The sequence below is a fragment of the Lutjanus erythropterus genome, chromosome 12, assembly GCF_056507025.1.
Source record: "Lutjanus erythropterus isolate fLutEry1 chromosome 12, fLutEry1.hap2, whole genome shotgun sequence".
Taxonomy (NCBI): domain Eukaryota; kingdom Metazoa; phylum Chordata; class Actinopteri; order Lutjaniformes; family Lutjanidae; genus Lutjanus; species Lutjanus erythropterus.
Window position 1 is genome coordinate 12661309 of NC_139328.1, and position 19269 is coordinate 12680577.

Genomic DNA, 19269 nt, shown 5'->3' on the forward strand with positions numbered 1-19269 from the left:
GAAACCGGTTTAAAATCAAGAGCTGATGTGACATAATCATTTCCGATCTTCATGACCACCTGCCCTCTGACGCTGAAGGGCAGGTGTGTGTTTACTGTTTGACTGTGCAGTGTGTGTTTGGACCGTGTGGGATGTTGTGGCCTTCTGTGCTTCACTCATAAACTACTAATCACTCTCAGTAACTCAACCCTTCATGTCTGGAAATGTCAACCACTGCAGCTCCACTTCAAACAAATCTTGTCATAAACTTTAGCTAGCATGCATGCAGCTAGCTGCGTGCAGGTGGCTGCAGACAATATGCACGAAAGCAACTAAGTTTGGCGTCAAACGTGTTGGAGCTTTTGGATAATGGACGTTTTGGACATTTAATGTGTGCTGCAATGGATTCCTTGCCATTTTCGCTGGATTGGATTCAAACTGACAGCTGCTGCATGAAAACATCACTGGTAAGTTGTTAAACCTTCATTATTTCTGATGACTGGCTTTGCACAGATGCTGTCTGTCTGGCCTTGTCTCGTTGTTTGTGTTGTAGGCCGCCGTGTCTGCTTGGTTACTGTAGTAAAGCTGCAACTAAACAGTTTGTTGACTGAAAGAAAACTAACTGCCAACTATTTTGATAATTAATCGATTAATCGTTTCAGTCATTTTTCAGATGAAAATGTCAAACATTTGCTGCTTCCAGCTCCTTAAATTTAAGGATTTCCTGCTTTTCTTTCTTTGTTTGATATATGATAATGTTAAATGAAGATATCGCTTTGTTCTGAGAATTTTTCACTTTCTTTGACTTTTCATATATTAAACGATTAATCAATTAATTATGAAAATAATCAGCAGAATAATCGATAATATTGTTTGTTGTTTGTTGCTGCTTGTGTTGTTGGCTGCCGTGCCTGTTTGGTTATTGCAGTAGAGCTGCAAAGATGAGATGGTTGAAAGAAAATTACTTGCCAGCTATTTTGAGAATTGATTGATCAATAGCGTCACTGTTCAAACAGAAATATCAAATATTTGCTAGTTCCAGCTTCATAAATGTAAGGATTTCCTGCTTTGTTTGTTTGTTGTTTGTTTGTTGTGTGTTTGTTGGCCTATGGCAGGCCACACATTGCTTGCACACTTGTAGTTGAATGGGTGTCCAGCATCACTGAACGTCAAACTGTTTGCATTTGCCTTATGTCCTCGGTTGCCTGTCTCTTTAGTTCAGTCTGCTTTACTTTTTTATCCTTTATCTGTCTGAGGTTTGAGCAAGTTAAAATCCACGGTGCTGACTGTTTTCTGAAATAGACTATCAGCAGGTGTTGCTGCTTAAAAGGATAGTTCATATTTTTTGAAGAGGGGTTATATGAGGTTCTTATCAATAGTCAGTGTATTACCTACAGTAGATGGCGGTCAGCCTGCCCCCAGTTTGGGGAAGCAGCAGGAGTACCAATATAGGAAGTTAAGCAATGCACCGCTGTGGACAGAGCCAGCAGCAAAACATATTTTCACTACCTAAAAAATCAATATCAGTTCAAGTGTACCTTATATTTAGAATGTTTTTACCACTTTACCTGGCTGTCAGACAGACTTTTCTGAGAAGAAAGTGCTGTTATAAGCCAAATATTGCTGTATCCAAATAAACCCGACTTAACTGGCAAAAAATAGTTTTACCTCAGAGATGATGGGAGTTGCTGATACAACTCTTGCCTCGATCTGCTGTGTGACTTTGGTGATTCCATAATAACCCTTTTAAATACTGAAGTCAGGCAGTAACACTAACAAACTAACCAACTGAGCAGCGACTCTCATGTTCTGCAAGGTAAATGTGCCATTTCTACCAGTGAAGTCCGGTTGATTTGGAGAGAATAATATTTGGGCTCTACATGACGGCTGCTTCCGTTGCTCATCAGCCCAACCCTACAACCCCGCTTCAAATAATCTGAACTATCCCTTTAAATATCAGCAGGTCGCTATTTAATAATAAATCCATGACACTGTCCGTGGCGCTGAAATAGCACACGTCATTGTGATCTACATTCCTCTCAATTCTGCTCCCTTTTGTAAGTTTCTCCTTAGATCTGTCTTCCAACTCTATACAGCTTATAGGCTTTATAAGGGCCCACTATAATCCCATTCCTGCAATGAGCCATCAGCACTGTGCCTGCTGGTTTGTTTTTGCACCATAACATCAAATGGAAATGTTTTAGGTCTCTTGTTCAACAGTTTATATACACTTCCTGTCATTTCTCCATGAAAATGCACAATAAATGTCTGTGGAATAGCTCGATATTTGTTACTTACATGATGGATTCACTGGCGGGTCAAGCGGAGTCGAACAGGTTTTAAGTATAATGGTGAGCAACAACCTGTTCTCTTTGGGAGTGCTGACTGATTAAAAGGCTTTCTGCCTGTTAGGCCGACGGAGGCCACAGAGCAGCCTCTGACTGAACGCTGCCACACAGTCTCAGCCTTTATTGCAAAGTAGCCTCAAGGCCATGCACATTTTTGAAATCCACGTGGAAGCACAGAGAAAATAAAAAAGCACTTTTGTAGCTTTTTTTTTTTTTTCTCGTGGACACCGGGTTTTAAGTGATGTATTAATAATGGTTAGATGGGGGTAGAAAAACACACGAAGGAGGGCTTTCAACATCTGCCCACCGTCTTAAATTAGGCTGCATTTTCATCCGCCTCTTGTAAACATCACTGCTGGATTCAAATTGATATTCTTCATCAGGCTCACAATTAAACTTCTAGGTGTCATAATTAGACCAATTAGATATAGTAAAGTATAAGAGGATGCCTCCCTGCTTATGTATTGATGTCCTGTTGTTCAAGGCTTAGCACGCAAATGACTTCCCTAATGACTTATTGTCAGATGGAGTCATTTGTCTCACTAAAAATAAAACTGATGCCAAGTAGAAAAATTGATGAATGTGTGTTGTGTGCTCACAGCACCCAGGGATACGCAAGATTCATGAAAAATAATTCTCTGAACATTATTTAAGAATCTGAGATGTTTTCATTAGGGCTAAATCTAGATTAATCAATATGTTTTGACAACAGATCACATGACTACGTGTATGGAGAAAGTGGTTATTTATAGGGATGAGCGCACATCAGAGAATCTTTCAACTCATTGTTTTGGTTTTACAGCATCCAACTTTATTGTGTTGGTTTTGTCTCGTCACTCTAATCAACCTTATTTCCAGATGCAGCAGCACCGAATGGCAAACAGATAAAGTGAGTGACTGCTGGTGAACGTGGCATTTAGCAACTAAAACTTCAAAAATCGACAGAAAAGCATGTAAAACTCACCTAAACCGTCTTTGTTAGTCTGTCAAATTAAACTCTTAATTCGCTGCACGAAAAGAGTGCAAAGAGTTTAACTCTGCAGGCTGTTTACCTCTCTCTCCGAGAGGGTGTGTGATGTGCTGCTGGATGAGAGTGCGGCGTGGAGCGGGAGCTGTCACTCTGCAGACTCTGCGATGGATTCAGCCCATTATCATTGGGCGATATATTTGTCCAACCCTAATGCTTAGCTTACCGGCTGTTATATTGCGCTTAATGCTGTAGACTCATTAAGAAGAATATAAAAATGTTAGACTCAATAGTTTAACATTGGCATGGCTGTGAGTGCTAAAAAAATCAGCAACAATTCAAACTGAAAAGCGTCTCAAATCTTCAAATCATGACATCTCTGTAGTTATAAACGTATTGCTGCTTTGTCGTCATTGAAGAGTTGACAAAAAGAACTTCTTTCTCTCTTTCATCCTGTGTTGCCTGATGTGAGGAAATACCATAATGCATTTCACTCTGCCGATTGGTGACCCAGCAAAAACAGGCCCAACCTTTAGTTTGGGAAATGCTGTTCCAAGTTAATATTGTGTTTCCAGCTTTTTGTGCCGGTGCCATGTGGCCAATCAGCTAATGCAAGTTTGAATGAACAAAACTGGTCTTTAAAATGTCTTGGTTCTCCGTTTGCGCAGCTCGAAAAATACATAAAACATCACTATTATTGCTTCCATTAACCTAGAACCATTTTTGTTGCCTCAACAGTGGGACTGTGAAAACGGCATCCAAAGGAGTTTGTTGCTTGGCATTTTTACTATACATTTGTCACACGCACGCCATAAACCTACACCAGAGACGCTTAAAAAGCCACCCATCATAACTTCAAACTAAGACAAATAGATGGTGTAGATAAATGGCTGAATGTTCTTATGGTGTTGGGCTGCTATGCTTGTCAAGAAATGCTTAAGGAAAACCGCAGCGTACACAAGCTCCAAAAACACTCATGTATGTGTCATTCTGACACATGTAGACAGAATGAACACAGTCTTTCTCATTACGAAGCCTTCATGGAGACAAGCTGTCAGGTTGAAACCCACAGGAGCCCACTGCAGATGCTGCAAACCATCAGCCTCAACTCCCCAAGCTAAGGAAATAGGATGTCTGCTAGCATCAGCATTAGAGGGAAAAGAAAATATTTACGGGGAAAGCATTCAAACTGAATTTTTGATTACAAACCAACTCTTCCACAAGGTGTTGGTCCATTGGGTTCAGTTTCAGTTTACAATCTGCTGTCAGTGCTGCCAGTAGAGACATTTAACTATCTCAGTAATACGGCTGAACTCGGAGAAAGATATCTTTATGTCTCAATAGCACGACCATCAGTTTGCATCACCATTATTCATTCAGTATTCGCTGATGAGAGGAAAAACGGCATCGGCGCTACACTTGTTGTAGAAGAGAGAGAAATCCACCGAGACATCCAATGAAAACTTCTGTATTGACCAATACGATCGATATGTTATTATTATGAGCTATAGCGCTCGCCTCACTATGATTATTGATCTAGATGTCAAGATGTTCTTGTTTAGACTAAGGTCAGCCAATGAATCATATGCAAATAACTGTGGATAATGTGCAAACGTGACAACACAGAACCGAGAGTTGTGTGGCTTAATCAAGATAACGATCATTCAGGAGCATGAATCACAATAAATCACCCCAAAAACATCATTAAAGGAATAGGTCAGATTGTCTGAAGTGACGTGGTCAGTGTAGACTACAGTAGATGGCGGTCAGCATGCCTCCACTTTTGAAGAAGCAGCAAAATATATTTTAATTTCAGTAACTCACATCAGTTAATTGACTCTGGAAGTTCCTCTAGTGTCTCTCTGTACTTACATCAGATTAAAAAATTTAAATTCCCCTATATGTAGGTGTTGGACCACAATCGGTTTTCATTACTCTTCTAGTCATTGGCTGAGTTACTGTTTCTTATTTGTTTTTTAACTGTTTAACTGTACTAACTGCAATGCAAATGCAAACCTGTTTCTGATTGGTATACAGCAATGGAATACACACACTTATGACATATCTTATAATTAATGTATCTGTGCCAATATTTTCAATGAAGCATAAATATAACCTAATAATTTCATTTGTAATGATATGTTTCTTTATTGTCCCAGTTGGCCCAGAAACCAAATGTTTGTGTCCCAGAAGGTATTTTTAAAAAGCCACCCACCAAAAAAAAAAATAAATCAGAATGCTGTCTGACAGCAAAGTAAAGCAGGGAAAAAAAATCTCAATACAGGGTAGACTTAGACTAATATATATATATTTTGTTGTTGTTTTTGTAAGCGGACCTTCTTTCCTTTCAAATTTCTTTTTATTGAATTTCAGTTTACACAAACAAACAAAAAAGAACGCAATCCGCATCTTAAGATGAACATCCCCTGTCCCCTGTTGTCACTCGGTCGGTTAAACTTATTTCACTTTATAGAGGAATGTACAACACTGTATGTGCATATCGGTGTGTGCACAATGAGAGAACTTTAAATAAAAAGCATTTCAGTTGTGATAAGCGGTTAAGCAGAAGCAGCACGTCCAGGGCAGAGATGTCAAAAGCCATATCTGGGTGTGTGTCGAGGGCTGTGGCTGAAATATGTTTTGTTGCAGACCCTGTCCACAGCAGTACATTGCTTATACCAGGCTAGTAGGGACCTGTTGACCCCCATCTACTGTAGGTACATCACTTACTATTGATAAGTACTTCATATCACCCTGCTTCAAATAATCTGAGCTATTCCTTTGATGCTAACTGACTATGTATCAGCAATATGTCTACAACAAAATGTTCATGTCATGTATCATAGGTATTTCATGTTTTACTTTACAGCATGTTGCCCTCATCAGAGTGCAAGTTATGACTGAAAACATTCAACTTGTCATTGCGCAAAACATCTTCGACACATCAAAGCCGACGGGGAATAAAATCCTTATTTACACCAGAAGTGTTGAGAGGTAGCACTCCGTCAAAACACCAAACACTCACTTTATTCCTCTGCCTTCACCAACACAGAGTCTGAAATGTCACACTGCCTCTCAGATTACAGACGGCAGACAGAGGAAACGCCAAACACCCCGGAGTGTCATCCACACTCTCGGCTCCATCCCGCTGGGCTGGTCACTGGGGTAAAGGGAACCCCCCCCCACCAACCCCTAAGAAAGCATCAGCTTCTTGTTTGAGAGCAGAATCGCAAACCTCAGACGCTGCAGAGCACCACCTAATGATGCTGTCAATTGATTTTGGTTAAGATAAAATGAAACTGGGAACAGCAAAATACTTGTTAGAACAAGGACCATTCAAGGTGATAGGAAAAATGAATGTTTTCAGCAATAGAGGCTTTGAATGAAACATGTCCTCTTTTTGGATTGTAAAATCTCCCACTGAGGTCTCTAAAAAAAAAAGACTTCTTAAATAGCCCCTGTTCCACTGAGTTGAATGAAATACTTTTATTCACTATGCATAGTACTCATGGCCTTTTGTTAGCGTACTTCCACTAATAAATTAGCCTTTGGTGGAGAGCCATTTAACATAGCTTCTTTAGCCTCAGTGCCAAGCAAGTCCTTTTCATTTCACTCCCATCCACTCTCGGATGGACACTCACTCACCCTCTTCTGGTCCTGGATACATTTTATTCCTCTTCATTTTCCAAAAATAGACTGGACGTTGGAGTTGGGCCCACCAGAAGAAGCATATCACTTGCTCATTTCATCTATCACCTTGTTGACAGAATGTAGAGCCGCCTGGTGGTCGAAGACAGACTAAAGGCTGAGCGCGAGCTGCCCACAGGGCAACAGATGTCCCAGGCAATCAAGCCAGTGATGAAACAGACATCACCAAAGGCGGAACAAATATAAGGAGCAAGGAAACAAGAAAAAGAGCACATAGAATCTGTTTGTTAAAGGAGCATTACACCAGTTTTTCACTCATTATGGGCTTCCCAGTCCATGAAAACAGTAATCTTAAGACTTCGGTGGCTGCTTGCCTGGAGGTCAGAGCCTGACCGACATAACAGCTGGCTGATATTGTCCTATCACAGCTGTATCAGTCTATATTTGTACTGATGTAGCCTATATGTATTCCGATATGCACAGATATGTACAGAATGCAGATTGTTTTTATTATTTTTTTAGTTTTATAGGCAGAACTTCCTGGATTTTTGATCTGGACTTAACTCCCCGACATCAGCATCAGCATCTCTATGGTTGTTACTGTAATTTTGGAAGAAATAACTTCCTTGAGGATTAATGAAGTTCTATCTTATTTTTGTCATGTAAAGGAATAATGCCTGTGTATTATTTTTATGTCAACATAACACTTGGCACATACCCAAGACTGTACATACAGTCTGCTCTATGTGTGCCTATAACCTGTTCTTACAGCATGTGGTCTTAAAACAAACACCAGTTTATGTGCGGTTAATGGGGTGTGCGGGGTTTCTGTGTGTTTGCATTGTTTACAGTAGTGTAGATTTAGCCCCAGGTCAGGAAACAGGAGACCCACTTGCACAAAAATACAAGCCCTGCAGCATGTCTATTGTAATATTGTTGGGGTTTTATTATGCTTCAATAACTGTCAAGCGAATACCTTTTAAACCAGGATTAATTACGGGAGAGTAAAACATAATTCTTCATAAAACGTGATACATGAGAAACAGTTCTGAAATTATTTGCTGTATTATGAATACCTCAGTGTAGGCTGCAGAATGTTGAGCTATATTCAAATAACAATATGATATAAGCATAATCAATCATAGAGTGTAACTTTGAGAAAGTCTTTTAATTAGTTTCCTTTTGCATATTTGAGTATTTTCCCCCATGTTTCAAAACAAGGTACCTTCAGAATAACCCTGCTGGTGGCTCTTAAAACGGTGCAGGTGCTGTGTGATGCCTCAGGATGGTGCCAGTGTGCTGTGAAACACAGAGGCCTCCACCACCCACAGACTCCACACAGACTCACAGCTTCACAGTGTGAGTGACAGCTCTAGTGGCATTATATAATATTAACTTAATGGTGGATGTACTGTCACAGTATGAGCTCCCTGCTAGTTTTCTGAAGCTATTCATATTTCTACCAGTCTTATCCCTCTATTAACAGGATGATGGCAAACCGCGCTCATAAAATTACCACGGATTTGTCAAAATCTCAGCTTCTGCTATTTCAGACTGTGTGTACACAAAAACTGTAATGGCTTTAAGCATAGAAAAATGGCTTGAGAAGTATCAAGGGTGTAGATCTATGTGGTGATAATATTAGCATAGCGATGTAAAATTGAATCTTTATATCGTGCATTCAAACCCTGCATGGTAACTGTAAAAAGTCAGTTCAGTGTTGATCTAACAAGCTGTTGGTTCAGAGCATTGTTGGCTAACTGGGATACATTCATTTTTAATAAAGCAACTTTTCTTTAGCCATCCAGATACCACATTCAAGGCCACCACTGCTGGTTACAATCCAATTAATGTTATCACTTGGGAAAACCAGCGGCATCACCGAGGAATAGTTGGAGGGAATAGTTTTGATATTTTTGGGTATCTGCTTTCTTGCTGAGAGTTAGATTAGAAGATCGATGCCTCTCGCACGTCTTTAAGGTAAATATAAGGCTGCAACCAGTAGCTTGTTAGTTTAGCTTAGCACAAGGACTGGACACATGGGGGAACAGCTAGCCTAGTTCTGCCCAAAGGTAATAAAATCCACCTACCACAACACAAACTGGTGTTGCGGTAGGGGGAGCTTGTTGTCTGAACCGTGCCCAACCAAAAATATAATATAAAAACTCTGCTTAAATTTGCAGGTGTATTTCTACTTTTTTAAGCGGCACACACTCCCTTTGAATCGGAGTGTGGATTTTCAGGTTGCTCTGACAGATGGGTTGATATTATATGTCATGTGTGGATTATGTGTGTAGATTGTGGGATTGTGGTGCGTGGAACATCTGGAACATCAATGTGGGAAACTTATGATCTATGTATGACCATCATGATAAAGTTTGAGGTAAATGCAAAAAATGAGAGTTTCCTGGGAGAACTATTGTTTTCATTATTCTAGGATTCCTAACAACATCTGGAAAATTGACTGCAGATGAAAACTAGCCTTTTGCAATTTAATGTATTTACATTCATTTCAATGTTTGATTAATGTACACTGTACCTTTTCAAAAAACTAAATTAGAAACAACAAACTAGAAGGGTGCAAGTCTGAGGCTGGCACATAAAGACTTATATTTTATTTTGTGCTGCAGTTTTCATACGAATTAAGCAAATAACATAAAACGTGTTAATTACCGGGAAAATGTGGTTGTTTGTGGATTTAGCCAGGCTAGGTGTTTACCCCTGTGTCTTATCTTTGTGCGAAGCTAAGCTATAGTAAAGGGCTGCTGATGGTCGCTTCATGTTTAGAAAAAAAAAATCACACTGCGATTATTTTCACGACTATTGTATCATGATTCATGGTTAGTGGTTATCTTTTTTGCCGAAAAAGACATGCGCATCCTGCAGTTCACTGGGATGGGTGCAGGATCAAACAATAACATGACATAATCAACATGCTGAAACAAACAGATTCACATGCTGTGAGAAGGATTTATTTATGCATAAGTGACGTTTCAAGTACACAGATTCTTCCTCAGACTTCTGGTGTAGGCTATTCAGCAAGTCACCATCGTGGAAGAGCCTGTGTGCTCAAAACCTAATTTTTCCATAAATAAATCCTTATAATGGGAGCTTCGCAGAGAGGGTGATCTGTTTGTTTCAACATAATGCTCTATTTTGGAACTAAATTTTTATTTTCACTGAAAAAAACATGATGGGGTGACATTTGTTGGGTTCTGTAAACAAATGTGTTTTCTAAGATTGTCAAAAGTATCAAGTTTTTCAATACTGTGTGTATAAAAACAAGACAGTATTTCAACAACAAGACAGTATTTCACAGTACTGAATGTACAGAAACTATAAAAGATTATCTAAATGCTCATTCAAGATGCATTTCAGTCCACATTGTCCTACTTGAAGTTTAGCTGCCAGTATTGTATTCTGGGCCAGTGCATCTCTGCAGCACTACAGTGTTTCATTATAATGCTGTTTTGTCAAACATTTTTCCTTTGACAAAAATTGCAGCTTCTATGATTTGCATAGTGCTCTTCTCATATTGCGGTTGTATTTTGATCAATTGTGCAGCCGTAGGAAATGAGCATATTTCTCAAAATGTCAAACAATTCTTTTAACCCAGTGGTAACCCCAGAAAAAATAAATGAGGTCTGCTTGACAGTAGTAGAGGATGACCAGGCCATAGAATTTAATCAGCTGTATAATTCCCAGTGTCATTGCACATGGGAGCCGGGAGCCTTTGATATCACCATTAATCAGACACCATACTACTTCACCAGAAATATTTTTTTATTTAAACAAAATATTTTTCTTTTGTTTAATTTAATCATGTAACACAGTATGGGGCTGCAGTAAATCATACATTCAGATGCCTCTTTTCTCCTTTATGCCTGAGTTCAAACTGCATAATTGGTAGTCTACAGTGAGCATGCATAGTAGAAATATTTCCCTATGGTGACATATAGTTGATGCAGAACAAAAATGACATTTTCTTCCCCGCATGGTTCAACTGCCAAATATAAAGCACAGAGAATAACTTTTCCCTGCTGAGACAGCTCTCGCCTTATAGAACTTTTATACAAAAAGGCCATTGCACAGTTCTCTCCAACATATAGGTGCACTGTAGGCTGCTCGATATGTGTGTGTGTGTGTGTTTATGGTCAAAAGTGAAAGCCAAAATATCCTCCAGGCACCAGCGTGGAGACATGCATCTATGCCAGTTATTTTCCAGGAAATTTCAATACTCTCCAGTAGACGACTCCCCAATGAACTGTACAGGTATTGATATTTTGTTGGGAATATTTGTGCGCACAGTAGGCTCTGCCATACTGCAAGTGCTTACATGCTGCTGAGAGATGCAGGCTGAATAGTGAAATTGAAACTGTAAAAGTGGTGTGTTTTTAGGAGAAGGTGGAAGGTGTTTGTGTTTAAAGAAAAGAGGGACTCAGGAATTGTTCCCTTGTGTAAGTGGATGTGACAGCTTCTCACCCAGGAGAGCACTTGTACTGAGCACACACTAGAGGCCAGCAGGGCCACCTGTCACACAGATCTGTGACTAAAGAACTCTATTAGTGAACCAGCACCCCGGGGTAACACACACACACACACACGCGTGCGCACACACACACAAACGCACGCACAAACACAAACACACAAAATCAATATGCGAATGAATGAAAGGAGCCATAAATGTAGAGTGATTAGATGAGAAGACGATAAATACGGTGAAGGATAAGACAGGACTAGATTGACAGTCGCTTTCAATATTAATGCACATTTTAATGATCCCATTCTCTAGATTATGTCCTGCTTGTCACCGTGTTCGGCAATACCATTGCTCAAAAGAGCGCATTTTCACTTTACATGATTTACAGTACATGGAGGGTGTGAATGCCACTGAAACAAAATTTTCTTCTTAAAACATGTTAGATGGTGCGTGACCATGTTTCACTCTGTCCACACTCCGCTCAGTATATGACAATAATCAAGATGGATTTGCACTAAACTGTGTATACTGCAATGAATTCACAGTGTATTTGAATAGACAAGTACGGCCCAGTCTGTCTATAATTCAAATGAGTGTCATACGGGGGTGAACGGCGCACTCAGGCCTGAGCAAAATATATCAATATTATATCGATATTGTGATATGAGGCTGGATATGGTCTTACATTTTAGATGTGCTTTTATCTTGATATGGCTTAAGTGCTGCCTTTTCCTGGTTTTAAAGGCTACATTACAGTAAAATGATGCCATTTTCTGAACTTAAAGGAGACTGTTCTTGCTCTTCTTCTATTTGCCTTTACCCATGTAGCTATTATCCACTGTGAAAAGAAGAAAAAGTTGAGGAAACTCAAAATTTCAAGGCAGCTTACTATTTTTCGACCAACTCAAACTCCACAGGTTACTGTCATAGTGGAATAAAACAGAAAATATACACATTTAAGATGCTGGAATCAGAGAGGAGATTTTTTCCTAATCCAACCTATTTTTAAAATAGATGGCGATTCATTTAATCTTTGAATAATAATTGATCAATTGATGCAGCTCATTTTCAAGCACCCAAATAATAACAAATCAAGTCTACACTCACTGTTTGAAATGCAATTTCTTTTAGGTTTCTAAAAAGATTATTGGTTGGCAAAAGTTTGTTCAGTTTATTTCAAAATTAAAAGCATAATATGTAACAGTTTCCAACAACGATGTATAGACTCAGACACATAATCCCTTTCAATATTTGACGTCCTGAGAATGAGACACAACAATAAACTGTCTGTGTGGTGTGTTTAAGAACAGCTCGGACAAGTCCTACTGATTGTACATTTAGGAATCTGAGTTTGATTAACTCAAAAACTATAACTCAAAAATCTAGCAAAGGCCTCACCTTGTATCCACATAACTGATCCTCAAGTTCATCACGACTGCACTATTTGAGAATTTATGGTATTTTAGAGATAATCTGTAAATAGATATATATTGTATTTTGCAGAATATCGAGATATTATTTATAACCAGCTCTAGGCACACTGCAGGCTTGATTTGGCCTTTGTGCTTGCATGCATGCAACTTTTCTTTTCTGTTTTATAGTCTTAAAAAATTCCTGTCAAACACTGTTTGTACATAATATAGGTTACTTAATGTGCAGAGATACCCTTCTGGAATAGAATAGCCAGAGGAATTTTCCACACTGTCACTCTGTTGCGGTCAAAAAATATAATCATATTTGACACCGCCGCATCCTCTGGAAAACCACGACAAGTTGGGCTGTCAGGGCTCTTTTGCTTGGTTCTTGTCCTTGAAGCCTTTTGTCATTTTTCAACTTCTTGCTTCCTCCCCCCGGATAGAGTAGTGGTGATGTTTGATTTTTAAATGGCTGCTGGAATAATATCCGTGAAATCAGGGATGATCGTTGCTGTCTCTCAAACCACTACCTCCCCATTACCTCCCTATTGCGGGCGCTCACGTGATGCTGTCGAGCTGATCCAAGGAGAGAAATTCATTGGAACAGGTGGAGCTGTGGACCATATCCCATTAGCGAGCCTGCCAAAGGCCGGTCCCTGTAGGAGTAAACCCTCCTTTTCATGCACCATAGGCACAAGCTACTGTATATAGAATCAAATTTATGGGCTAAAACCTGCTTCTCAGGCAAAAATAGGGAGGGAATGATGAGCATATAGATCACAGCTTTCATTACTTTTAATAAATCTGTAAAATACATGGTGTAAAACTCCTTTTTCTGTGAGGAATGTACTTCGCCTGGAAACATTCACAGAACAGTCATTTGCAATGAAAGTCAGTGGCTGAAAATGTACTGTAGGCTTGTTGATGTGTGTATTGAGGGTGCATGTGAAGGGCGCACATGGCTCTGACTTCGGCTTTGACTGGCTCGGCTGTTAGCCCCTGGCTTTATGACTCTTCCCACATGGCAACACATTATGGCAACACTCTCAATTCTATACATAGCACGGGGAATAATGTCAAAACAAATGAGAGTAATTGTGCGCAGTGATCTGATAAAGCAGTTTTCCGTTTCATTTTTTTTTTTTATGTTACGAGAAAATGAAATGGGCCGCTTCACACAGTCACAAATAGTGGAAAAGTTCTTTTAAACAGTCGGGACGATGTGTGCGCGTGTGATGAGATGTGTCCTGTGTGAGACACTTGACTTGCTTGGATGAGTAAATGAAAGCTGAAGGAAAAAGTTGAGTTTGAAAACTACATTTTTTTTTATTTACAGGAAAAACAAATTAATGTGCAAGTTATTTTCTTTACCCACAGTGTATCTTATGAAAGTTGCCATTATCCTATTTGAATTCAATCCATGAACTTTGACCACTAGCATGTAAATGCAATGTTAAATAGTCTGTTGAAATTAAATGTTTATGTAAAGCTGTAATTACCATTGTTGTGTCAAGGTTTCTTCACTACTCCTTGGTGTTTGTCATATGAATGTCGGTTAAAGGTCAACACAACAAATGTGACCTGACCCTGAGAGCTCAACACCCCATGATATAATCCCGAAGATTTTCATCGAATATCTTTTTAGTCGCTGTCTGTCACTGAATGAGGTAACACAATGGTGATTCAGCCCACTAATAGAAAAAAGTGTCCGTGTCAGTGGAGACATTCACAGGGTAGGAGGAGCCACTGTAACTGACTCGTTTGTGTGTGAAGCATCATACTGTTTTTTTTTCTCTGTTGGCCTTGCAAATAAATTGTTATGGCTGAATAAACAAAGAAAAGATAGATAACTACGTGTTATGGAGACGCAGTCCTGACGTCACATGAGCGACTAACGACCACAAATCAGCACAAGTGCCACCAAAGAGAGTGAAAAGAAGCAAGTAGAGATAACACAAGCACATTAAGAAAATATCTCCACCGATTAGAAGAAAAATCCTGCTATAAAGAAAAGAATGCAGATGACAGCAGAAACAGTTTCCAGCTGTTTCTGCCTGGGACATGCTTGTCACCATGGTTTGTGACTAATGGAGTCAGTGAATTTGGATGGTTGAACTGGCGTCTGAAAATCAAATAAGTTTTTTTTTTATTTTGGTGGAACAAGAGATGTGTCTTACCAATGTCTGACAGTTTCAGTTGTCCTCTTAGCTGCTTACATTATTTCCGTATTTGGGTGTTTAAGCTTAAGCTGCGGTGCGTTGAGCTCTCAGGGCCACAGTACAAATGAGGATTTTCAAAATAAGGTGAAAATTTTGTTTATCCTTTAAGTGGAAGTGGAGTACAAATGCACAAGTGCTGGCTGCTGTTGATGCTGAAAGAAAAGTGCCAAGTGCGGAGCAGCTGCTCACATGAGTTGCACCTAAAGTGGAAGAGTCTACAGTGAAGGACTAGCTTACATCACTATTTCACCGTCTTTTATTTCTGTTAGTGTTGTCAAAAATATCGATAAATATTGATACTGAATGTTTGGAATGCTTTCAATACTTATTTTTCGTAATATCCACGCTCTGGTACCAGTAACACTTTCTCAGATCAGATATTTGAGGCAAACTATCTGCACTGTTTGAAAGTGATCGGATTGGATTTGTGTGTCCAAAGATTACCAGCCTGCTTGCAGCGGTTGCCGTGGTAACGACTTGGGCATCAGTAACTACATATGCTGGTGATGCCCTCCAAATGATCGTGCTTTCAGATCAGTGCAGAAGTCTCCCCAAATACGCCAGCAGACAATTCATCTCAGCATCTGTCTTATTTCAGTGTCTGTGCACGGACTGCTGCTCTCTGTGTTGTTCTCCATACACGTCTGTGAATAGCAGCTGCTCAGCTGCTCTGACGCTGTCACTCTGGATTTGACATCGTCATTGTGTGTCACGCGAAAATTACATTACATGTATTTTTAGCTGGTCAGACTCTCAAAAATCAATCTTGATATAATCATAGAAATGCAGGCAGTCTGAACAAAGTTAGTAACAACGCAAATGTACGACAAACAACTCAACCTGACAAGTGAAATTGCATTAGAAATATCAGAGAGTTAAAGCATTTTAAGGTGTTTTTTGTTTACTCCTCTCTGGTCTGGCTGTAGTAGCAGTGCCTAAGCTCACTATTCCTGAGGTAATTTGACAACTTGTTGAGAGAAACAGAAGCAGAGTGAGGGAAGAGGCAAAAAGATCACGGACGTAGCAAACAGACATGTTGCCATGGCACATAATGGTTATAGTGAAGGATCCTGTCACTTCAGGAAAACAATATCAGAGAGCTGCAGCACACTCTGTGCTGCATCCTCCTGTTGGGTTGTGCACAGCGATGCTGTTTATTTGGGTTAAATAAGTATCCTGTTCCTCTTATGTCAGTTTCCTACTGGCTAGAACTGAATGCTGTTGAAAGGCTATGAAAATTTTATCCAAGTTAGACTCCTGGGTCCCATGCTGAGCTGGAAAGCTGATTGAAGAAAAAGCAGTATAATTATCCTCATCAAGGGAAGAGCCTATTCTGTATTTATATTCCAAAAAGCCGCCTCACTAAGCAGGCAATCCTTCCTTTCCCTTTATATTCTCCTCCTCTGCCTTTACATATCAAGAAGCCTGTGCTCTTACCTGCCTAGTTTGAGCTTTCCACCCGACATATTGTAGTATATGATATTGTAATTGTGGCTATAATAACTACCTCAATTCACACATAAGTGGAATGGAGTGTCCTTGAGCAACACACGCTCATGAACTGAAAGTGTTGCATTACTCTCCCGGGAGTAGCGGTGACTAAGGATTCAGTTCATGATTCTGAATGTAATGGGGAATGTCAGTATTATAATAAGAAAGTTCCATCTCATTTTTCTTGACCTTTTGTTTGAATACTCCCTCTGAGTGTGTACTTTACAGCAAAATCAATACGTGCATCACGGCGCGCTTTGTTCTCCATGCACAACAATGGCCACCGGCTACAAATTCTTCTTAACATATTGTGCACTACATTTGCTAATTTGTTTACGTCGGCAACGACCAGGTGAAATTATATGGGATTGTGTGGTATTTTAATCACATAAAAACTGAGCTTTACCCCAGGCGAAGAAGCAAATCAATACAGCTTGTAAATGTTCAGCAACAATAGAACAGAACTGCTTAAACCTACATAGATTATCTCAAACAGACACATCTGTGTGCTAAGCGCGTTATTAATCAGAACAAATGGAACAAAAGCTGCCGCTGAATAACATGCTGATGGTTGATATATTGCAGAAATTCTGTGAAAACCGAACACTTCATTTCTTCATGTCTTCATTTCTTTAGCCATAGGGCATTTGGGTTTTTATTATTGCTATCACTAATACACAAATAGACATTTATTCCTTGCTGTAGTTCTCTTAGAGTGGCACTGGAACTTATTTGTGATGTGTACTCCTCAGTATAGCTCAGTATTTTCCCTTAGATTATTTTCAGACTTTGTTTTTCACCAAAAAACCCCTAAACAGATGAGGCGCACAAGATGGCATATTGATGTGGTTGTCTCTGGTCAGATGGTGCAGCAGGTGGTCTGCAATTTATATCTGTGTTCAAATTTTTGTTTGCTCAGTATATTCGAGACTTTAGACAAAATGATGACAAGGAGAAGATGACTTAATAAGCTACATTTATTGCAGAAAAATAAGCTGCGTAACCTGGGACCTTTGCAAAACATTAGCACATCGTGAGGAGTGTTAATTAAATGCACTGCCCGTACATTTAAAGGGGAGAACAATTTTAAATGTCAGGGCACCTCTGAACTAGTAACATGTCGACCCGTCATACCTGGAACCTTTTAGTCCCAGGAACTACTTTTCAAGGAACTAAAAGGTTCCTTTAGGCTGTTGTTGTCTTCAAACACAGAAAGCATGGACGGGATTCAAATGGTACTGCAGTTGATTGTGATTTAGATCTGCAAAGATTGGCTGATTAATAGATTAGCTGATCAAAATAAAATTAACTGGCAACTATGTTGATAATCGATTAATCATTCCAGTCATTTTTTAAAATAAAATGTCAAACATTTGCTGGTTGTGTTATTTATTATAGTAAGTTAAGAGTTTTGGGGTTTTGAAGTGTTGATTGGACAAAATAAGATATTAATAAGAAGATTTTTTTAGTTGCAACCCTATCATGATTTACTGCTTTGTAAATGGGGTCACTGAGTCAATGAACAGCAGAAGCACAGTGGATTCAAAATTCCTGAAATGCACAATGAACAACAAACAAACTGGTTTGTGGCTGCAGATTTTTGAAAAATGATGGCTGAACTAAAATGCTGCGAGTACTGGACCAATCAGAAATGTTGGGTTCTGTAGGTTAGGTTCTTTTACTTTGGAAAGTACAGGAGCAGGTAAAACAATGTCCCTGAAACTTTATTTAGACCCTGGTCCCTGTGGGGGAAATGCACTGAGTCCTTCCAAAGGTTCCCAGTCCTTGGGGAAAGTTCCTGCAGTGGAAGTGCAGCTATTGATGATCTATGGTTGTGCTGCAGCCCACTGCTGCTTTCAGTCACTTTACATATTGTGCTAACCGGACCAAGAGCAGCAGTACAATTTAAATTCAAACCAAAGTAGGCTAAAACCCCGACAGCGGCAGTGGCTCTTTCTTATCCTTCTCATCCTATAGTCTCAGGAAAACATGTCTGTTTTCCTGAGACTCCCTCCTCCTTCAGCCCTAACACACTGTACGATGGACAGTATCGTGTTGTGTAGCTGAGTTTAAACCTACATCTTCAGCTCTTTCGACACCATGACTGTCACCATGCCTGGCCTGTTACAAAGGAGCATATGTACTCATAAACTGCTGGTTACTACAATATTTTTCAAACTATTTCCATCTCCATGTTTTACTGTAGCTCCCCTAAACTTAGCATGACAGGATTCATGTTAACTTTACCCACATGAAATCCAGCTGCATTTCTCATGCATTATATTTTAGAAAAACAGCTTTTCCGTCTTGTTTTACTTCTTTGTTTTATAAAAGTTTAACACACCCTCTCAGAAGTGCATTATTGGCTCATGCCTCTCATGCTCGTGTCTCACTTTTAAACAAGCTATGCACATTTTACTCTGCGCTGCAATGACATGAACGTTATTAGCATGAATTTTGCACAACCAGCTCTGCGTAGATGCACTGGCATTTGGGTTGTGAAGCCATTTCTCTGGTTTTAAACATAAATGAACATTAAAAGATCTGTAGTGAATGTAGCATTTAAAGATCTTTGGCCGTTCTGAGCGAGACAGTCGTGTTTTACTTATGTCTCAGGCAGTAGTGTAACTTACATTTTATGCTTGCAAGGACACAGCACCAGGATAAAGTAGCCTATATGAGCCTGAGTGACAGAGAGAACATTAGTAAAAATCCATATTAA

The 19269-nt window shown here is 39.5% G+C and overlaps 1 long non-coding RNA gene across 1 annotated transcript in view; it reads left to right on the forward strand.

Annotated features, from left to right (window-relative positions):
- Nucleotides 1-267: 267 nt before the first annotated feature.
- LOC146317697 (uncharacterized) overlaps nucleotides 268-19269 on the forward strand; it is a 134121-nt gene continuing 115119 nt past the window's right edge. Inside the window, exon 1 of the long non-coding RNA XR_014771627.1 lies at nucleotides 268-446. This is a non-coding gene — a long non-coding RNA (uncharacterized LOC146317697). The remainder of the gene's footprint in view (nucleotides 447-19269) is intronic.